General features: G+C 44.8%; 1 non-coding gene across 1 annotated transcript; it reads left to right on the top strand.

Annotated features, from left to right (window-relative positions):
• The first annotated feature begins 1,468 nt into the window (after positions 1-1,468).
• LOC111725572 lies at positions 1,469-1,597 on the top strand. Its single transcript, XR_002773607.1, has one exon. It is a non-coding gene; the product is annotated as a small nucleolar RNA SNORA31 (small nucleolar RNA).
• Positions 1,598-21,573: the final 19,976 nt, after the last annotated feature.

The following is a 21,573-nucleotide window of genomic DNA, read 5'->3' as shown; positions in this document are numbered from 1 at the left end:
AAATGGTTGGGTGTGGGGGAAGAATACCTCATGGAATGTAAGATTTAAATTTTTTGATTTTACTGGAATACTCAAGCTGATTGATGGACTGACTGGCTGTCACTACAAGAGCAGAGTTGAGTGTAACGGGACAGTAGGGCCTATAATCCCTAAAATAATCATGCTGCCTTTGTATGAAGTTTGCTAGCCTCTCCTTTATAAGGTGGGTTAGCTGGTGGGTAGAAATGGGCTGGAGTCTGTTAAGACCTGTGGATCTGGTGGCACTTGTGGCTCAGTGGCTAGGGTGGCAGGTTCAAACCCTGCCCTGACCAAACTGCAACAACAACAAAAAGACCTGTGGATCTGGTGGCGACTGAAGAAATACAAACTTAGAAACAATAAGAAAGAGATGAGACTCCTAGAATTTTAAGTAGGACCACTGCCCACTTGTGTGTCTGGAAGTAACCCACTCAGCTTTTATTGCAGGCTATTTGCTCATTAGCCCAAAGGGTAAGCTGAGAAGGGGAATAAAGATGCCAGTAGTTTCTCTGAATGGGCATATTAGGTCCTATTGTTTCGATAATCATTAAGGGGCTGAGCAGTGTTGAGAAATTGGGATCGGAGTCTTGTGTAGGGGAAGTCTTGTCTGAGGTCACACACAGGTTCCTAGGGCAGAATTGAACTTTCCTAGTTCACTGTGGAGTAAAACTCCTCTGTTGTCAATCTGTTCTGAGTAATCAGTGGGAGAGAGGAATTTTCCTCTCACCACCACCACAGAGGCTCTTCCTCTGTGATAAGGGATATTATGTCCTGCCAGTATTTTAGGGTTCCAGCTGTTTCCTTGATCTCTGCCCCAGTCAAATACAAATCTCCACTGTGGGTATTTGTTTTGTCTGTTTACCTAGTTAGTGTATTTTTCCAGGCCTTGCTACAGCATTTTCTGCGGCCATTATTCCTGAGTGTTTGCAGACCCAGCAGGGGTGTTAGTAAGTTTAAACCCCCCCATAGGTCAGAGTTCTAGGAAAAGCAGAAAAATTGCTCTGATAAGAAATTTAGCCGTGGGCTCAGTGCCTGGAGCACAATGGTTAGGGTGTGGCCACATACACTGAGGTTGGAGGGTTCAAACCTGGCCTGGGTCTGCTAAAACAGTGACAACTTCAACAAAAAATAGCTGGGTATTGTGGCGGGTGCCTGTAGTCCCAGCTACTTGGGAGGCTGAGGCAAAAGAATTGCTTAAACACGAGTTTGAGGCTGCTGTGAGGTGTGACACAACAGCACTCTACTGAGGGTGATATAGACTCTGTCTCAAAAAAAAAAAATGAAAGAAATTTATCAGTGGCTGGTTTAAAATTAAACTAGCTGACTTTGTTCTGCCTCACTCAGCTTTTTTTATTTTCCCCTTTTTCTGGGGATGTTTTCCCTTGCCAAGAATGGGGTCTTTGGTCCCCATTCTGCCTGCATCCAGGATTGTGGGTGCAGAATGATGAAAATGCATCTCTGACAGGTCTGTAGCAGTGCTGTCTGCTGCTAAGGTTTGTAATACAGATGCAAAAGACGTGTCCTTGTGCTTTCTGTCTGCCTGATTGTGGTGGCCAAGATTGAGTAAAGGAATACAGGGAAAAAATGGAGAATTTTCACAACCCAAAATAACCTTCCTTGTAAATAGTGAAGAACCAACCTATCCCCACCCCCACCCCACCCCCGAGAACCTAAAGTTTTGAGTTTACGTTAGAAGTGGTGGGAAATACTCCTCTACCACCCTTATATGATTGGTTACACTTGTAAAAGCTTAAAGGTTAAAACTAATAAAAAGCCAGAAACTCTTGGGTCCCTTTGGACTTATGAATCCAGTGATTTTTGCAATCTGCAATTTGCTCTAGCAATTGCAAAGTCCATAGTGCCCAAAACCTAAGGTAGATACCAGTTTATTCGTGCCCCCTGGTGATTAGAGGAAGTAAATTCAAGTAAGTATTGGAGACTGAACTTGACCGTTTTAAGCATTCTGATTGCTGACATTATAGGAAGAAGGCGGCGCCGGTAGCTTAGTAGGTAGGGTGCCAGCCACATACAGCAAGGCTGGCGAGTTCAAACATCGCCCAGGCCAGCTAAAACAACAATAACAACAATAAAAATAGCTGGGTGTTGTGGCGGGCAGCTCTCAGCTACTTGGGAGGCTGAGGGAAGAGAATTGCTTGAGTCCAAGAGTTTGAGGTTGCCATGAGCTGTGACGCCATGGCACTACGCAGCTTGAGACTCTGTCTCAAAAAAAAAGATAGGAAGAAGAGTCTGATCTAGTAGGCCACTTGTCCTCTGAAATATACTAACTTCAATTCTCTGTTTTCAGTGCTGTAAAAACCGTGATAACTTGGTGAGGGAGAGAGGGTCTTTTTTTTTTTTGCAGTTTTTGGCTGGGGCTGGATTTGAACCCACCACCTCCAGCATATGGGGCCAGCACCTTACTCCTTCAAGCAACAGGCGCCGCCCGAGAGAGAGGATCTTGAAGTAATGTCTGAGCTAAAACCCAGTTGGTGAGTTAGCCTCTGAAGTGAAGGCTAGAGGGTGCTGGCAGGACCTGGCTCTCATGGTCCTGCCAGCTTGTTTTGAAACTTCAGATCTACAGTCACAGTCCCTGTTTACCTGCAATATTCTTTATGCCTGTATTCCAACATGTAGATCCAACCAAGTTTCATACATTATCTAGTGTTTAACCAGAACTGACCAACCCAGTTTTCATGATGAAGTTTTAAGATCCTAGGTAGTTGGCCGAGAGTGGTGGCTCATGTTTGTAATCCTAGCACTCTGGAAAGCCAAGGTGGGTAGGTTGCCTGAGCTGTAGAAAAACTGAGGGCTCAGGGCCCATAGCAAAGTGGTTATAACGCCAGCTGCAAACACCAAGGCTGTTGGGTTCTGGCCCGAGCCAGCTAAGCAACAACGACAACTGCAACAGAAAAATAGCTGGGCATTGTGGCGGGCGCCTGTAGTCCTGGCTGCTCGGGATTAAGATTCTAGGTAGTTGGCCGAGAGTGGTGGCAAGAGAATCACTTAAGCCCAAGAGTTTGAGGTTGCTGTGAGCTATGAAGCCACAGCACTCTACCAAGGGCAACATAATGAGACTCTGTCTCAAAAAAAAAGAAAAAAAAAAAACTGAGGCAAGAGGATCACTTGAGCCTGAGTTGGAGGTTGCTGTGAGCTATGATGCAACAGGGTGACAGCTTGAGACTCTGTCTCACAAAATAAAAAAGTTCTAGGTAGTTGTCCTTTAGGCTGCCCCTCATTTTCTTTTTCTAAGCTTATTTAACATTGAGTAAATAGCTGGGCACGGTGGCTCACGCCTGTAATCCCAGCACTTGGGAGGCTGAGGTGGGTAGATTGCCTGAGCTCACAGTTTCAAGACCAGCCTGAGCCAGAGCAAGACTTCATCTCTAAAAATAGCTGGGTGTTGGGGTGGGCGCCTATTGTCCCAGCTACTTGGGAGGCTTAGACAAGAAAATCACTTAAGCCCAGGAGTTTCAGGTTGCTGTGAGCACCGCACTCTACCAAGGATGACAACGTGAGACTCTGTTTTAAAAAAAAAAAAAAAAATCGAGTAAGTAGAACCAACTCCTAGAGTCAGGTTAAAGCATTCTGCATAAAAGTAACAGGTAATGTGTATTTCTGTATACGTTAGAGCAGCTGTGGCTCACAAACCATAGGAACTGTATTAAAGGGCCGCGGCATTAGGAAGGTTGAAAACCACTGCTTTAGAGGCATACAACATTTTTTTTATTAATCTCATTGATTCTAAATTTGACACAGGCATGTTTCTATTGGCCTGTGGGCCCTGGGCTTTGTTTCACATGTGGAGAACAGTTGAATGGAGGAGGAGGACTGGGTTGTCTAGGAAGGCCCTGGGGATGTGACATTTGAGAGCAGGTTTGAAGTTAATGGAAGTAGGCTACATGGGTTTGGGGGCAGACTACTCTAGGCCAAGAGAACAATAAATAGAAACCTGTTCTGGGAACAGGGTGGCCACTGCTGACCCAAGAAGGCAAAAGGGAAGAGTTGAGGAAGAGAAGAGCACAGGGCAAAAGATGGTTTGGGCTGCTGGGTAGCAGGGTAAAAGCATACTGCAATGAAGTGTGTGGTGCAGTTTTCTTAAGGGAGGTGATAATGGCTTAGTCTAGGGTGGTAGTAAAAGGGTTTGGTGCTAAAGGATTGAATGACAAGTATTTTGGCCTGAGTATTCATAGGGTGTTGGTATTGAGATGGAACAATTATGAGGATGGAGAATCGAGAATTTGGTTTTGCGGCCAAGTGTGGCTAACGCCTGTAGTGCTAACACTTTGGGGCAGAGACTATGGAGGGAAGATGGCTTGAACCCAATATAGGCAATCTTGAGACCCCTGTCTCTACAAAAAGGGTTTGGTTTTGGATGGGTTAAATTTGAGATGCTAATTTCTTGTTAAAATGAACTGGTTAGGTAGTTGAGTTTTTGTGGGTTTTGATAAGTTTTTTTGTCTGAGATATAGTCTTTTTTTTTTTTTTTTAGAGACAGTCTCACTTTGTCACCCTCGGTAGAGTGCTGTGGCATCACAGCTCACAGCAACCATCAGCTCTTGGGCTAGGGAGATTCTCTTGCCTCAGCCTCCCGAGTTGCTAGGACTACAGGCACTGGCCACAATGCCTGGCTATTTTTGTTGCAGTTGCCACTTCTGTTTTAGCTGGCTGGGGCCAGGTTCAAACACATCACCCTTGTATACGGGGCCAGCGCCCTACCCACTGAGCCACAGGCACCACCTGAGATACAGTTTTAATTCTGTTGCTTAGGTTAGAGTGCCATGGCAGTGGCCAAACTCACAGCAACCTCCAACTCCTGGGTTCAAGCCATCCTCCTGCCTCAGCTTCCTGTGTAGCTGGGACTACAGGTGCCTGTCACAACACCTGGCTAACTTTTCTGTTATTAGTAGAGATGGGGTCTTGTTCAAGCAGTCCTCCAGTCTCAGCCTCCCAGAGTGTTAGGATTATAGGTGAGAGACACCACACTCAGCTGAAAGAGAAGTTTATTAATGTGCTGGCAAATGAGGCTGGCAGACTCAAAAAATTCCAGGGTCCTGCATTTGAACAGAAGCACAGAGCATCTGAATGTTCTGATTAATCCCATTTTGGACTAAGAATGTCAAGGCCTCTTCCTAGATGAATCCCATCTTCAGCTAAAATGGTCTGATGACCTGCACCCAGACCCTTCCTTTGAGCTATCCTGTGTCACAAAGAGCAAAAGACATTCCCCCGACCACTGTCCTGAGGCAGGGATGCAGGTTTTAGGCTTTTTAAAAAGAGTAAAGGAATTTTGAAGAGAAAATACATTTCCCAACTTCCCCCATCCCCTTTTTTCTCCAAGCTGTTCTCTGTTAAATATTTCCCACTGTCAATTTACCCTTATCTATAGGACGAGGGGCAACATAGTGCTTAACCTCGGTGCTAGGGAGGGTCTCATTTAGGGGCTTAACTGCTTCTAAAGGGATAACCTCAGCCAGAGGAGGGTAAGTGGCAGTGTCTTATTCCACATTAGGTGTGTTCTATGAAATTTTCCTTCTAAATACAGGGCTTTGCTTACTTGCTGGGTCCTCTGCTACCAAGGAGGGTCCATTTCTACTGGGATTCACTCATGGGTGAGCACAGGACACGCAAGTGCAGACAGGAAGCAAGGTTCCCCGCTATGGACACCACCATGGAGTAACCAAACACGGTGATTTCCTTGAGGAGGAGCTGCTGAGCTGCCCTGCAGCTGCCTGCCCGTAGCATCCATCACCAGCATGCCATTCTCCATAGTGGCTGAGCTTTGAGTCTGGAAGAGCAAAGAAGTCTACACTGGAGAATTCAATTACAGTGGGAAGATAATAGGTGACATCCAAAGCCATAACACTGGATGAGGACACACCATGAGCATAAACTCATCCCTGAGAACAAGCAAAGGTGATTAAGAACGAACTTCCCCTGAGGTAAGAGAACCAAAGGGGGACTTTCGCAGAGGTCAAGTAGAAAAAAAGTTTTAGGAAGGAGAAACAGTCAACAGGATTACCTTTTGCAAATTTGTTAAGTGACAAAAGGACAGGGAAGTAAACAACTGTTGGATTTCAGTAGAGGGGAGAAAAGCCTAATTAAAATGGGTTCACAAGAACAACATTCATAGGCATCACTTGAATCATTGGAATTTTTTTCTTAAAATAGGCCAGGCACAATGGCTCACAGCTGGAATTCTAGCACCCTGGAAGGGTAAGGCAGGTGAATTACCTGAGCTCAGGAGTTTTAGACCAGCCTGAGAAAGAGCAAGACCTGGTCTCTAAAAAACTAGCTATACCTGTAGTCCCAGCTATTCAGGAGGCTAAAGCAAGAGGAGTGCTTAACCCTAAGAGTTTAAGGTTGCTGTGAGCTATAAACTACAGCATTCTACCCAGGGCCACAGAGTGAGACTCTGTCTCAAAAAAAAATTTTTTTTTTCTTAAAATCTAGTTAAATCGGCAGCACCCATAGGTCAGTGGGTAGGACGTTGGCCACATGCACTGAGGCTGGCAGGTTCAAACCCAGCCCAGGCCAGCTAAAATCAACAATGACAACTGCAACAAAAAATAGCTGGGTGTTGTGGTAGGTGTTGTAGTCCCAGCTACTTGGGAAGCTGAGGCAAGAGGATCACTTAAGCCCAGGAGTTTGAGGTTGCTGTGAGCTATGATGCCATGGCACTCTACCAAGAGTGACAAAGTGAGACTCTGTCAAAAAAAAAAAAAAAACTACTTAAATCACTAGATTTGTGTGAATGTATCTATCATTCTGAACCGCAGAGTTAACCAATAATTCACTACAGACTAAACAGGAAGTTAGAATTGCAAGAAGGCCTGCAATAAACCTAGACCAACTTGAAAAACCGTTGATAACAAAGCATCCTTTGGGGATATACATGTGTGTACGCAGATGAGTGGAGCAACCGTGTCTGGCAGGCAGAATACTCAGTAAGTGGGGCTAAAACCATGAGGATTTGAATTAATGGATTTTTTTTTTTTTTTTGAGACAGAGTCTCAAGCTGTTGCCCTGAGTAGAATGCCATGGTGTCACTGCTCACAGCAACCTTCAACTCTTGCTGCAGTGTCCCAAGTAGCTGGGACTACAGGCGCCCTCCACAACACCTGGCTATTTTGTTGTTGTTGTAGTTGTCATTGTTTAGCAGGCCCAGGCCAGGCTCAAACCCAGCCTTGGTGTATGTGGCCGGCACCCTACTCACTGAACTACAGGCGCCACCAGAATTAATGGAACTTTAATTTATAATTAGGCTGCTATTTCATAATCCTTAGTCCTATGGTAAAGGTATAGCTAACATAAAACTCCAGCTCTGTAGCAATTGCCATGTGTTTCTAGAGACTATTACCTAGAAGAACTAAGGGTGCAACTTGATTGGTTTGGAAACATCTAAAATTTCATTATTCCAAAGGAAAAGTTCTTGACTAATGTATTTAGTACAAGAAAAAGGTGCCATACACCTTCTGTTGAATAAAAGCTGTTATGATAGCCATCTCAATAAGCTATATTCTTTAATCTTAATAATGCTGATAGTTTATTGTATCCCACTAAATTCCTCCAAGCTCCAAGTTCATTCATTAATCAATGCAGTGATGACATACATCAGAGTCCTGTACATATCAGCAGTTAAGCATATTTCAGTATTGTGGGGACTTTTTTTTTTAATAGAGACTGGGTTATACTCTGTTGTCCAGGCTGAGTGCAGTGACATTGTAACCACACACTGCAGCCTTGAACTCCTGGTATCCTCCTCCTCAGCCTCCTAAAATGCAGGATTATATGTGTTAGCCACTGCATCTAGCCAGGGCTTATTTTTGACTTCCAGAACATTCTAGTTTACTTTTCAAGAGCCTGTAGATTGTGGAATTCTGCTGTTGAACACAGTTCCATGTAACTGAGTCCGTAATAGGCATTTAGATTTCTCATTACGCTATGAGCAGATGTGGTTTTAGCTGGAGTCAATACCGTTCCGTGAGAAAAATGTCAAATTGAACCTAAGGGAAGATTGTTTCCAAAATAACTGGCTTATAGTCTGGTTTTTCTTCTGATTGGAGAAGTTTTTCGTGGAGAGAAACAAATCTGAGTTTTTGAAAAAAAAAAAAAGAAATGAAAAGACAAAATAAGTGGCTTAGTCAATGATAATTCTCTCGATTCCTATTTCCCGCTGATGATGCTGGTGACTTCTCCATTTGTTATACAGGCATTTCACTCTTTTGAGCTTAGTGTGAGAGCAGGGAGCATAGGGGAAGAACACTATGCATGTGTGAGTCACTGTACACAGAAAGAAAAACTGAGATGTCAGGTAACTCACTGGAGTCATCATTGTTAGTCAAGAGTTAAAACACAGGGAGTTTGGGGGCTTTTTTAAAGAGATGAGGTCGTGCTCTGTCCCCAGGCTGGAGTTCAGTACTACAGTCACAGCTCACTGCAGCGTCCAACTCCTGGGCTCAAGTGATAAACTTCAGCCTCCCAGATAGCTGAGACTACAGATGCGTGTCACCATTCCCAGGTAATATTTTTGTTCTTTGTAGAGAAGAAGTCTTGCTTTGTTGCCCGAGCTGGTCTTGAACTGGCCATAGGTGAACCTCCAGCTGTGGCCTTTCAGTGTGCTGGGATTACAGGTGAGCCATTGTGCTTGACCCACTATTTTTTTTTTTTTTAAGAGACAGAGTCTCACTTTGTCACCCTTGGTAGAGTGCTGTAATGTCACAGCTCACAGCAACCTCCAGCTCTTGGGCTTAGGCGATTCTCTTGCTTCAGTCTCCTGAGTAGCTGGAACTACAGGCACCCACCACAATGCCTGGCTATTTTTTTGTTGCAGTTCGTCAGGGGCCAGGTTTGAACCCTCCACCCTCAGTATATGGGGCTGGTGCCCTACTCACTGAGCCACAGGTGCCGTCCATTGACCCATTATTTTTTTTTAAGAACTTGATTTTTCTTTTCTTTTTTTTTTTTTTTGAGACAGAACCTCAAGCTATTGCCTTGGGTAGAGTGCAATGACATCATAGCTCACAGCAACCTCCAACTCCTGGGCTCAAGAGAGTCTCCTGCCTCAGCCTCCCAAGTAGCTGGGACCACAGGCACCCGGGCCACAATGCCGGGCTACTTTTTGGTTGCAGCCATTGTTGTTTGGCGGGCCCAGGCTGGATTCGAACCCACCAGCTTAGGTGTATGTGGCTGGAGCCTTAGCCGCTTGAGCCACAGGTGCCAAGCCTGACCCACTATTTTTAATAATAGCTACTAGACATCATTCTGTCTGAATTTCATTTAGATACTAAAGATTTCTGGGCACAGTGGTTCACGCCTGTAATCCTAGCACTCTGGGAGGCTGAGATGAGTAGATTGCCTGAGTTAAGGAGTTTGAGACCAGCCTGAGAAAAGTCAAGAGCAAGTCTCCACTAAAAATAGATAAATTAGTCTCAGTGCCCATAGCTCAGTTAGTAGGGCACCGGCCACATACACCAAGAATAGTGGGTTTGAGACCTGCCTGGGCCTGCTAAACAGTGACAAATGCAACCAAAAAATAGCCAGACATTGTGGTGGGCGCTGGTAGTCCCAGTTACTCAGGAGGCTGAGGCAAGAGAATTGCTTATGTCCAAGAGTTTGAGGTTGCTGTGAGCTATGACACAACAGCACTTTACTGAGGTCAACATAGTGAGACTATGTCTCAAAAAAAAAAAAAGATAAATTAGCCTGGTCCTAGCACTGTGACAGGTGCCTATAGTCCCAGCTATTCTGAAAGCTGAGGCAAGAGTATTGCTTGAGCCCAAGAGTTTGAGGTTGCTGTGAGCTACGATGATGGCACACTCTACCTAGGGTGGCAGAGTAAGAGTCTGCCTAAAACAAAACAAACCAAGAAGACCCCTAAAAATCTAGTAACATACTTGGTGATTTTGATAAGTCCTAGTTTATTATCAAATGCAGCTTGTATAGCCTGGTGTGGTGGCTCATGCCTATAATCCCAGCACTTTCCCAGGCTGAGATGGGAGGATTGCCTTCAGCCCAGGAGTTGGCTGCTGCAGTAAGCTATGAACATGCCACTGCACTCCAGCCTGGGCCACAGGGCAAAACCCTGTCCTTAAAAAAATAAAAATGCACCTTGCATATAGAGTCATATAAAGCACAGGGTTAAAAAACCATTCTACTGGGCAGTGACTGAGTATGGTGCTGGCCCCATATACCAAGAGTGGTGGGTTCAAGCCCAGCTCCAGTTAAACTGCAACAAAAAATAGCCAGGCGTTGTGGTGGGCACCTGTAGTCCCAGCTACTCAGGCAAGAGAATTGCCTAAGTCCAAGAGCTGCAGGTTGCTGTGAACTGTGATGCTACAGCACTCTACGGAGGGCAACAAAGTGAGAGCTATGCATATAATTTCCTTTTCCTGGAGTACATTTATTTGAGAGTTTTTCCTTTTTTTTTTTTTTTTTTTTGCTTAAGCAAGCCCAATCAGGGTTGAACTGAACCTGGTGCACAGGGCCAGTGCTCTAACCACTGAGCTACAGGCACCCAGCCAATTTGGGAGTTTTTCTTGAGAGCTGCCAATTTGACATGTAAGACGAATACCCAAAGTAATATTCAACTTAAGGGGGAAAACTGGAAAGTTAAAGGGAAAAATTACTGCACATGAAATTAAAAAAAAAAACAAAAAAAAAATGAATACTTTGACTATCTCACTGAGGTGGAATAGTGTGTATCAACGGATGGCAAGGAGGGCCTCAGCCACACGTTGTCTGGACTCCAGGTGTAGGATTCACACCTGGAGGCATGTCTCCTGAGGGGGACCAATCCACACGTGGTCTGGTCCACACAGAGCCCGATTCACCCCTACCTTGGGCTGGGAGTGAGCACCAGGGCGTTGGACCTTGACAGTGTGGTGCCCCCTCCATGTGGGGGTGCAGTGGCCCCACGAGCGGCCTCCTCCGCACCGGGGATTCCCACCAGCTCAGCAGCAGCTCTGGCCTCTCGCTGGGCTCAAACCGTCTGCCACGCAGATCCCAAAGACTGGATGCTCTGTGCCAGGGAGCCCTGACCGGGGAGCAGCAGCTCAGCCCCACCCACGGGGCGGCCCAGTAGGGCTGCTGGGCCGAGGAGGGACTGATGCAGGCTCTTCCAGGCCAGGCTGGGTGCACAGCACGTCCCGTGTCTCACGCAGGTGAGTTCTGCAGACCCACCTAGTCAGTGGGGCCGGGCCTGTGTTCTGATGGCCGTGAGCCGAGCGAGCGTGGCAGGCATGGTTCTCCACCTCTGCTGTCCTCGAGCAGAGGTGGACCTTCGTCCTCTCAGAGCAAGTGCCCGTCTGTGGGGCCAGGCTGCTACAGCTGTGTAGCTGATGACACGGGGCAGGTGCACGACTGGCTCTCCCTTGTCTGCCCGGTAGATCTTGGAAAGGCACAAGTGCGGGCCCAGCAGGGGGTTCTGTGCGCCTCCCACCCCTCCCCACCCCCCCACCCCCCACCCCACACAGTGAGGCCCCGCACTTGGCATCTGCACGCAGCGAGCTGGGGCGGGGCGTCTTCTCACGGGACTCGCTGACTCGTGTTCTCAGGCCCGGACCGTGGGGCCTGAGGGCAGGTGGGTGCCGCTGTGGCGGGGCTTTGGGGGCCCCTGCACTTTCCGCCTGGCATCTGGCATCAACAGTTCTCTAAGCATGGAGACACCCAGGTTTTCAGAAAACGGTCAACTTTCTTCTAAGCAGGCGTCCTCGGGTGATGGCAATTACCTGCGGCCTGCGAGCTGTTCCCAGTAAACAGGATCAGCCCGGGTCACGCTTTTCCCGGAGACCTTGGGACTCCAGAGTAGTTTATCTCGGAACCACCGACGGTCTGTCATTTTACGCGATGAAAGTGAAGTGTCGACAAGAGCTGCTCGCCTGTGATCTTGACTTTATCTGCTCTGTTTTTTAAGTTTAAGAGTGTAAACTATTTTTGAAATTATTTTCAAACCTCCAAAGATTACATACAAGGCAAAAAAAAAAAAAAGATGGCAAATACAGAATTGGAAGCGAAGTAAACTCAAATTACATGGAGGCATTATAATCTTTTCTCTGTCATGTTCCCAGAGCTCCATCCTTCCATAGTCTTAGTTTGAGGAGGATCCATGGTGACCAATTTTGTCAGGTGGAACACAGGCTGGGTGGCAGTACGGTGGGACTGCCCGTAATATCAGCATGACAGTAATACCAACTGCTGGCATCTATTAAAAGTGACTAAGCTTCTAAAATTTGGTTAAGTAATGTACAACCTGTTCTGCTCTGCTCAGTAGACCAGGAAGGAGGAGGACTGGGCGTGAGTGAGAACAGCAGAGATTTTCATGTAGGGGAGGAAAGATTGTTTTCTTACCCATTTTGCTATAAGCTCCTGTAATAAAAGAAATGCATACAAAATGCATACAAAATTTTTTTTGTCTTCTTTTTTTTTATTTTGAGACAGAGTCTCACTTTGTCACTCTGGGTAGAGTACCCTGGTGTCACAGCTCACAGCAACCTCTAGCTCTTGGGCTTAAGCTATTCTCTTGTCTCAGCCTTCTGAGTAGCTGGGACTACAGGCAACTGCCACAATGCCCAGTTATTTTTTGTTGCAGTTTGGCCGGGGCCGGGTTTGAACCCACAATCCTCAGTGTATGGGGCTGGCGCCCTACTCACTGAGCCACAGGCACTGCCCCACAAAAAAAATTTTTTTTTTTCCAATGGTAAGTTTTATGTGACAAGAGCCTTCAAAGAAATGAAGGCCGGAAGAAACATGTGTTTTTATGCTCAGGTTTGATGAGGAACCAACAGTCACACAAAAGTATGATTATGTGTGTGGGGGGTAATGATCTAATGGTAAACTAGGGGAGGGTTAAGCAAGGTCTTTAAGATTCTTCTCTGTGTCACAGTGTATTCAGGGATGAGGGTATTTCTTTCCTCTGGGTATCTGGGGGTTCCTCCCTGGTGAAAGTCTCATGACCTGCTTTAGGGGAGAAGGGTGAGGGGAATGAGTGTGACCTTCCTGCTCCTGGTGTTTTCCCACATGCCCTGGTACCATATTTTGGAGTAACATATTCTGAACTCCATCATTGGTATCCAAAAAGCTAATTTTTCTAAGGCATTCACTAAATCCTACCTATGTCAATGGGGTATGTGAGTTGTACAAAACTTCCAACTACTGCTTACCTGTTCTTATCAATACTCTAATAACTTTTCCTGAATATTCTGGGGGGTTTTATTTGGGGGGGGGTCTTATTCTCTTGCTCAGGTTAGAGTGCCATGGCATCAGCCTCACTCCCAGCAACCTCAAACTCCTGGGCTCAAGGTCAAATGATCCTCCTACCTCAGCCTCCCCAGTTGCTGGGACTACAGACACCTATCCCAACACCCAGCTAATTTTTCTTTTTGCTGTTTTGCTTTTTCTTTCTTTTGCTCAGGCTGCTCTGAAATCCTGAGCTCAAGCAATTCTCCAGCTTTGACCTCCCAGAGTGCTAGCATTACAGGTGTGAGCCACCATGCCCAGCCTGAATATTCTCTTCTCAATTTCAGGCTCTTTCATTTCCCACCACTCAATCTCCCGTCCCTATTCACTTGGTATTATTTTTCCAAAACAACTCTTGGCTGTTCTTGTTTCTGTCCCTAGTAGTGCATGCAGGGCTGGCTCTGTGGGCATATAGCCTGTGCTGCTGCTCCACACTTAGAGGGGATATGTGTTTGATTTCTTTTTGTTTTTTTTTTTTTTAGAGACAGTCTCACTTTATCGCCCTAGGCAGAGTGCCTTGGTGTCACAGCTCACAGCAACCTCCAACTCCTGGGCTTAGGCGATTCTCTTGCCTCAGCCTCCCTAGTAGCTGGAACTATAGGCGCCCACTACAACGCTGGGCTGTTTTGTTGTTGTTGTTGCAGTTTGGCTGGGACCGGGTTCAAACCTGCCACCCTTGGTATATGGGGCCAGTGAACTATCTACTGTGAGCCACAGGTACCATGCAAGTGTTTGATTTCTTTTTCTTTTATTTTTCATTATTATTATTTTTTAATTTCAGAATATCATGGGGATAAACATATTTTGGTTACATAACTTGCTCTTGTACTCTTAAAAGTCAGAGTTATAGGTGTCCCTTCACCTAGAAAGTGTACATTGTACCTGTTGGGTCTATTTACCCAGTCTCCTCTTTCCCTCACCACCTACTTAATTTCCATTAAATTGTCCTTCCATATGTGCACTTAAATATTGATCAACTAGTTCCAACTAGAATTGAGTACATGTGGTGCTTGTTTTTCCAATCTTGTAATACTTCCCTTAGAAGAATGGTCTCTAGTTCCACCCAGGTTGTTACAAAAGATACTAGATCACCATGTTTTTTGTGGTTGAGTAGTACTCCATGGTATACATATACCACATTACATTAATCTCTTGTATTGGTGGGCACTTGGGTTGTTTCCACATCTTTGTAATTCTGAATTGTGCTGCAATAAACATTTAAGTGCAAATATCGTTTTTTATATGATGTCTTCCCCCCCACCTTTTGGGTAAATACTTAATAGTGGATCAGATGGTAGGTCTTCTTTTAGTTCTTTGAGGTGTCTCCACATTACTTTCCACAGAGGTTGTACTAGTTTGCAGTCCCTGTGTGTTTGACTTAATGATTCTGTTTTTACTGTCTTGGAATTCTTTTCTGTTTGTTGTAAAAGAAGACAGAGTCTTGTTATGTTGCCCAAGCTAACCTCAAACTCCGGAGCTCACGCAATTCTTCCACCTCAGCCTCCCAAGCTGGGACTGCAGGTATGTGGCACCTCACCCAAGAATTTCCGTCTTGAAATTCTTAATAAAGAGGGTATGCTTTCATTTCACACTGGGCCCCAGAACTTATGCAGCCAGCCCCAAATGTGTGCATAGATGGATGTACGGATGGATGTTTGAGGTGTGTTTATGTTTAGAGGCTGGTAATTGGTGGCAAGTGAAGCAAGGTAAGATCACTGAGAGAAGAGACAACTTGTTAGGCAGTGAAATTTGTTCTTTTGTATGAATGACAGGAAGCGACCAATGTATATAATCTAATCCACACATAATCTACTAAAGTGCAGGTAAAGGCTTTGAAAATATGGATTTTTACATTTGGCTCATCTCCAAGGGAGAAATGTGAGACTAGTTATGGACTCAAAATAGGAATAGGTTGGGTTTCAGGGATTGAGCCCACTCTTAACAGATTTCACCATCGCAGACAAACAGATTTTTATTTTTCTAAATCATAGTTGAGGATGAGTGTGTTGGTTCACATCTGTAATCCTATCGCTCTGGGAGGTGGAAGTGGCAGGATCACTTGTGCTCAGGAGTTTAAGACCAGCCTGAGCAAGAGCAAGACTTCTACTTTACAAAAAAAAAAATAGAAGAATAAGCCAGACTTTGTGGTGGGCACCTGTAGACCCAGCCACTTGGAAGGCTGAGGCAGGATGATCACTTGAACCCAGGAGTTTGAGGTTGCTGTGAGCTAGGTTGATACTGTGGCACTCTAGCCTGTGCAACAGAGGAAGAGTTTGTCTCAAAAAAAAAAAAAAAATTGTAGTGCAGTTCCTAAGCATACAGCCCAGGAATGACCCAGGTGATGAAATGACTATTCAACAGGAATTATTTATCAAGAGGATGTATCTTTATTATTTTTTTAAGACAGAGCCTCAAGCTGTTGCCCTGGGTAGAGTGCTGTGGCATCACAGATCACAGCAACCTCCAACTCCTGGGTTCAAGTGATTCTCTTGCCTCAGCCTCCCAAGTAGCTGGGACTACATGCACCCACCACAATGCCCGGTTATTTTTTGGTTGCAGCCATCATTGTTGTTTGGCGGGCCCAAGCTGGATTTGAACCTGCTAGCTCAGGTGTATGTGGCTGGTACCTTAGCTGCTTTAGCCACAGGCACCCAGCCTAGAGGATGTATCTGGGTCAAGTGATCCTCCTGCTTCAGCCTCTCAAGTAGCTGGGACTACAGGTGCCCATTACAATGCCTAGCTAATAAAGATGGGGCCTGGCTCTGGCTGAAGCTGTTCTCTCAAACTTCTAAACTCAGGAGATCCTCCCACCTTGGCCTCCCAGAGTGCTAGGATTACAGGTGTGAGGAAACAAATTCTTTCAATATAAACTTTTTTTTTTTTTTAAACCAGAGTCTTACTTTATCGCCTTCAGTACAGTGCTGTGGCGTCACAGCTCACAGCAACCCCCAACTCCTGGGCTTAGGCGATTCTCTTGCCTCAGCCTCCTGAGTAGCTGGGACTACAGTGCCCACCACAACACCCAGCTACTTTTTTTGTTGTAGTTTGGCTGAGGCTGGGTTCAAACCCACCACCCTCAGAATATGGGGCCGGTGCCCTACCCACTGAGCCACAGGCATTGCCCTCAATATAAACTTATAATGAATTTTTTGTTGTTGTTTGAAATAGAGTTGTACTCTGTTGCCTGGGTTAAAGAGCAGGGGCATCATTGTAGTTCACTGCAACCTTAAACTCCTGGGTTCAAGCAATCCTCCCACCTCAACATCCCAAAGTGCTGGGATTACAGGCCTGAGCCACGGGGCCCAGCTATAATAAAATCCTACCATACAATGTCCTTCATAACTGGGGACTTGGCTCCTATTCAGCCTTACCTGCCTCTCCCCTCATCCACCCGCATTGCCAAGTGGAACGCAGATACCATAACATTAAACCCTTGCACGAGCTCCTGGCTGTCCTGAAAAGCCCTTATTGTTAATTTCTACCATTCTTCAAGATTGCTCCACTTCATCTTATCTTGAAAGAGTTTACAGACACCTCCGACCCTCCTACCCACCCTCACACAGAGGCGAGCCCTCCTTTCTGTCATTGAAGACACTGAATTCCTTGTCTTTTGATCAGTACTTTTCCTGGAAAGAAGGATGAGGCTTATCATCCTTCCTGCTTTGCCAGTGGATAGCCTAGCAGGCATTCAGTAAGGACTTACTCATTTGAGTAATAACGAACTTTCACTGGTCGCTGAAATGCTTTGGGCTGTACTTCTCCTTTGGTTGCTCCTGTTCTTTTCAAATTTAGTCACTAAATTTGGAAAAAGTAGACAATCAGATAGATAAGAATGTTTGGGTCTGAAGAACAACAGTATCTTTTTTTGAGGCAGAGTCTCTGTTGCCTCAGGCTAGAGTGCTGTGCTGTCATAGTTCACAGCGTGATAAGGGAAAAGCAGCTCCTTATCTGATAAAGGTTAGCATACTCCAGACAGTGGGGATGGGCGGCCATCTGGCGTCATTTGGCTCCCGACACACAGCAACCTCAAACTCTTGGCCTCAAGCAGCACTCTTGGCTCAGTCTCTTGAGTAGCTGGGACTACAGGCGCCTGCCATAACGCCTAGCTAGTTTTTTAGAAACGGAGTCTTGCAAGCAGCCTGCCTGCCTCAGCCTCTTAGAGTGCTAGGATTACAGGCCTGAGCCATTGTGCCTGGCCATTTTGCTGAATCTTGAAGGATATACCATCCTTGTTTCATCTCTGGTCATCTTCAGAATTACCTGTTAAGATTTTTAAAAATACAGATGGAATTCTTTTTTTTTTTTTTTGAGACAGAGTCTTGCTTTGTCACCCTTGATAGAGTGCTGTGGCATCATAGCTCATAGCAACCTTCAACTCTTGGGCTTAGGTGATTCTCTTGCCTCAGCCTCCCGAGTAGCTGGGACTATAGGCGCTAGCCATAACACCCAGCTGTTTTTTTGTTGGAGTTGTCATTATTGTTTAGCAGGCCTGGGCTGGGCTCAACCTGCCAGCCTTGGTGTATGTGGCTGGTGCCCAACTCACTGAGCTACAGGTGCTGAGCCCTTTTTATAATTTTTTAAGATAAATATTATAGGAGAAACTTTTATAATTTTTGAATCATGTGAATGCATTACTTATTCATTTAATAAGCTGCATTTTTAAAGTACCAATCCCCACAGCACACCTATTGAATCAATGTCCAGCATTTTAAATGCCCTTCTGGGATTCTGGCTGGTTGCTGGGGGTTAAGGAACCACTATTGTAAGCAGGAACCATGGAAAGGAAATGAGATCATTAGATAACTCAATGGAAAACAGCCAACAGGGCTGCCTTGTAGTTACTATCTTCTTGCTAAAGCAAAATAAAATACAGCAGAATAGAAAGGAGACTTAGAAGTTGAAGGAAATCAGGAAATTTCATTCTAAAATATGACTCCCTGATATAATAAATATTTTTAATTGAAGGTCAAGAAACATTGGAAGGGGGCCGTGCCTGTGGCTCAGTGAGTAGGGCGCCAGCCAGCCTCATATACCGAGGGTGGCAAGCGAACCCAGCCCTGCTCAAACTGCAACAACAACAACAAAATACTCGGGTGTTGTGGCGGGTGCCTGTAGTCTCAGCTACTCAGGAAGCTGAGGCAAGAGAATTGCCTAAGCCCAAGAGCTGTAGGTTGCTGTGAGCTGTGCATTACAGCACTCTACTGAGGGTAACAAAGTGAGACTCTGTCTCTAAAAAAAAAAGAAAAGAAAAACACTGGAAGGGGCCTTCCCTCTATCTTAAGGTGACCATATTTTAACATTGGTAAAGTGGGACACCATTGACAGTGGGAGGGGAGGTTTCTTAATTAAAAATTTGGTCTATATGGAGCAACAAAAATTTTCATAAAACTCAAAAACAATATTGTAATATATATATATATATTTTAATTTTAACATAAGTACAATTTACAAATATAATACATTTTTAAAAAATTATGTATAGGGCAGCGCCTGTGGCTCAAAGGAGTAAGGCACCAGCCCATATGCTGAAGGTGGTGGGTTCAAACCCAGCCTTGGCCAAAAAAAAAAAAAAAAAAAAAAATTACGTATAGTATTATTTTATTCTTTGGCATATTTCTCATTTGAGTGAATTTTTTTAGTAGATTGCTGTTGTTGTTTAAAAGGTCATGAAAATTTTGACAAGAATTTGTTAAATTATATTTCACACATAAAATGGCTTTCAAAGTCTTAACCCTTAATTGTGATTTTTCTGATGTCCACACTTTATTTACTGTAGAAAAAACACATTCAGTCGCAGCATTAGTTCCTGGTAGGGACAGCGCATATCCCACAATTTTTAGTGCATTATTGTATGGAACATGGTTTGTTTCAAAATGATGAAATATTTCTAAATATTTGTTCTCTATTGTGATTTTTGCTGATGTCCAAGAATTAACCTTTTCCTTATCAATATATTTTTTTAATAATGATACCACATAAGTCGTGTCACTTTCAAGGCCTGCACTAGAGTTTTTGCCGCCACCATAAAATATAAAATAATACAAGTAGTGTCTGCTAAATTCATGAAATAAATAAATGAATTACTTACCTAAATTATCTAAATAGCTGATTTGTTGACATCACTTGTTTAACTAGCACTAGCACGAAGTACGATGTGTATCGTCTGAGAGACAGTTACAAAATGTTTTCGTGGTTGCCAATGCCAAAAAATGCCATTGTTCATTAAGGCCAAACAATGGTGGTTGAATTCTAACAACTGAACAACAATGTGAACTTTGATAAGCAGTTCTCGATAATCAGTTCTCAACAATTATTTGTTATCATTAAAGTTTAACATTGTAAAATTAACAAAAATAATATAAAACTCATATCCTGGCGAAATAGCCACATGGCAGTGTTGGGACTAGAATTGCTGCTGAGAGACCACCACACACAGGCAAAGACAAAAAGTGCTTTATTTTGCAAGCATATGCCTGGGCCACTCTTCCCTTCAGCATGGCTGGAGGAAGAGCAACCCCCTCGTGAAGCAAGCTGAGGTTTTTAAAGCGCATAGAGGAATTTCATTGGGTGTTTTGTTGGGCTGGGCTTCTATTGGCTGAGTTGTTTATGGTTAGGGACCATCTAGAGAAGGGGGGGCTACTTGTTTGTTCCAGACAGTTTGGCTCCTTTTGAGCTAATTGTCCTTGCCTAGAAGTGAGGGAGGGAGCCAGTCTCCTTCTGATACCAATTCCACCTGGGTGACCTTGCCCAGGAGGGGAGTAGGGAGTTTACATTAGCCTTTTCATTTCCAAATGAAGTTATATTAACCTCTTCATTCCCAAATGGAGTTACATTAACCTTTTCAGCAGCTGAAAACTGTATATTCCCTTCCCGTTGTCCCGCCATTCCTTAGCTTGTCATGCATTCTTTCCAAAAATCAGGACATTTTTAAAACGCCATGGGACCCAGGACAAATTGTTAAAAATCGGGACTGTCCCACCCAAAGCTGGACGTCTGGTCATCTTAGTCTATCTGCATAGACAGAGGGAAGGGGTAGGGCTTTTATTTGGACTCAGATTTCAAAATGTCAGCACTGCCCAGCTGGAGGTTGCTGTGAGCTGTGATGCCACAGCACTCTACTGAGGGTGACAAAGTGAGACTCTGTCTCTAAAAAAAAAAAAAAAAATAGCCTTGCGTTGTGGGTGCCTGTAGTCCCAGCTACTTGGGAGGCTAAGGTAAGAGAATCTTAAGCCCAAGAGTTGGAGGTTTCAGTGAGTTGTGACACCACAGCACTCTACTGAGGGTGACATAATGAGAGTTCTGTCTTAAAAAAGAAAGAAAAAAAGAAAGAGAGAAAGAAAGACAGACTTATTAGAATTCAAGTAAGGGTGTAGGGGGGAAGGGTCTGGGTAAGTCCCTCCCCCATGGGTGTATGGCCCACTTCCTGGGGGAAGGGCACAACTACAACCTGAACTTTAACCTCACAAAAGCCAATTGTGTAACCTAATCATATGTACCCCATGTTAATCTGAAATTTTAAAAAGTATTTTAAAGAATATGTTTTTAGCTCATTTACATCACCTACTTCCTGGTAGTACTGAGAGAGGTTACCTGGAAAAAGTGAGGTCTAAGAGAACAGAGGTCTTCTCAAGGAGACCCCAAGGATACACCTGCCAAGGTGCTCCCTGTGGTGACTCAGTTCTTAGGGATTTGTAGAAACTTAACTTCCTGGGACCTAGAAACTAATGCTTGCTTCCGCTTCTGGAAAAGCCCATGGTTCTGTAAAACCTGAGCCCCCTTCTCTAGCTTCAGCCAAACTGACCTATGAGAAAGGTACCCGTGGCCTGGAACTTTTTGACTGGGGATAAAAAGGAGAAGACTGAGCCAGTCAGTCCATCCTGGGCTCCTGTCTGCTTCTGCTCCGCTCTGCTGGCTGGAATAAAGCCCTTCTTCTTTTAAAGACGGTGTTGGGGTGTTCTTTCTCCCCATTAGGTCTTGTCTTACTGCAACAGTATAACAGAAGGAATGACCAGAAGAAAACAGGCAAAAATATTTGTCTCTTTAAAACTTCTTCACTGGGATTGGTGTCTGTAGCTCAGCGTTTCAGGTGCCGGCCACATACACTGGGGCTGGCGAGTTCAAACCCGGCCCAGGGCCTGCCAAACAACGGTGACAACAACAACAACAAAATAGCTGGGCATTGTGGTGGGCAACTGTACTCCCACCTACTTCGGAGACTGAGGCAAGAGAATTGCTTAAGCTCAAGCATTTGAGGTTGCTGTAAGCTGTGATGCCACAGCAGTCTTCTGAGGGCTGCATAGTGAGACACTGTCTCAAAAAAAA

The sequence above is a fragment of the Otolemur garnettii genome, unplaced genomic scaffold (assembly GCF_000181295.1).
Source record: "Otolemur garnettii isolate 467f Iridium unplaced genomic scaffold, OtoGar3 scaffold00043, whole genome shotgun sequence".
NCBI classification, from domain to species: Eukaryota; Metazoa; Chordata; class Mammalia; order Primates; family Galagidae; genus Otolemur; species Otolemur garnettii.
This window is presented reverse-complemented; position numbering and strand designations above follow the sequence as displayed.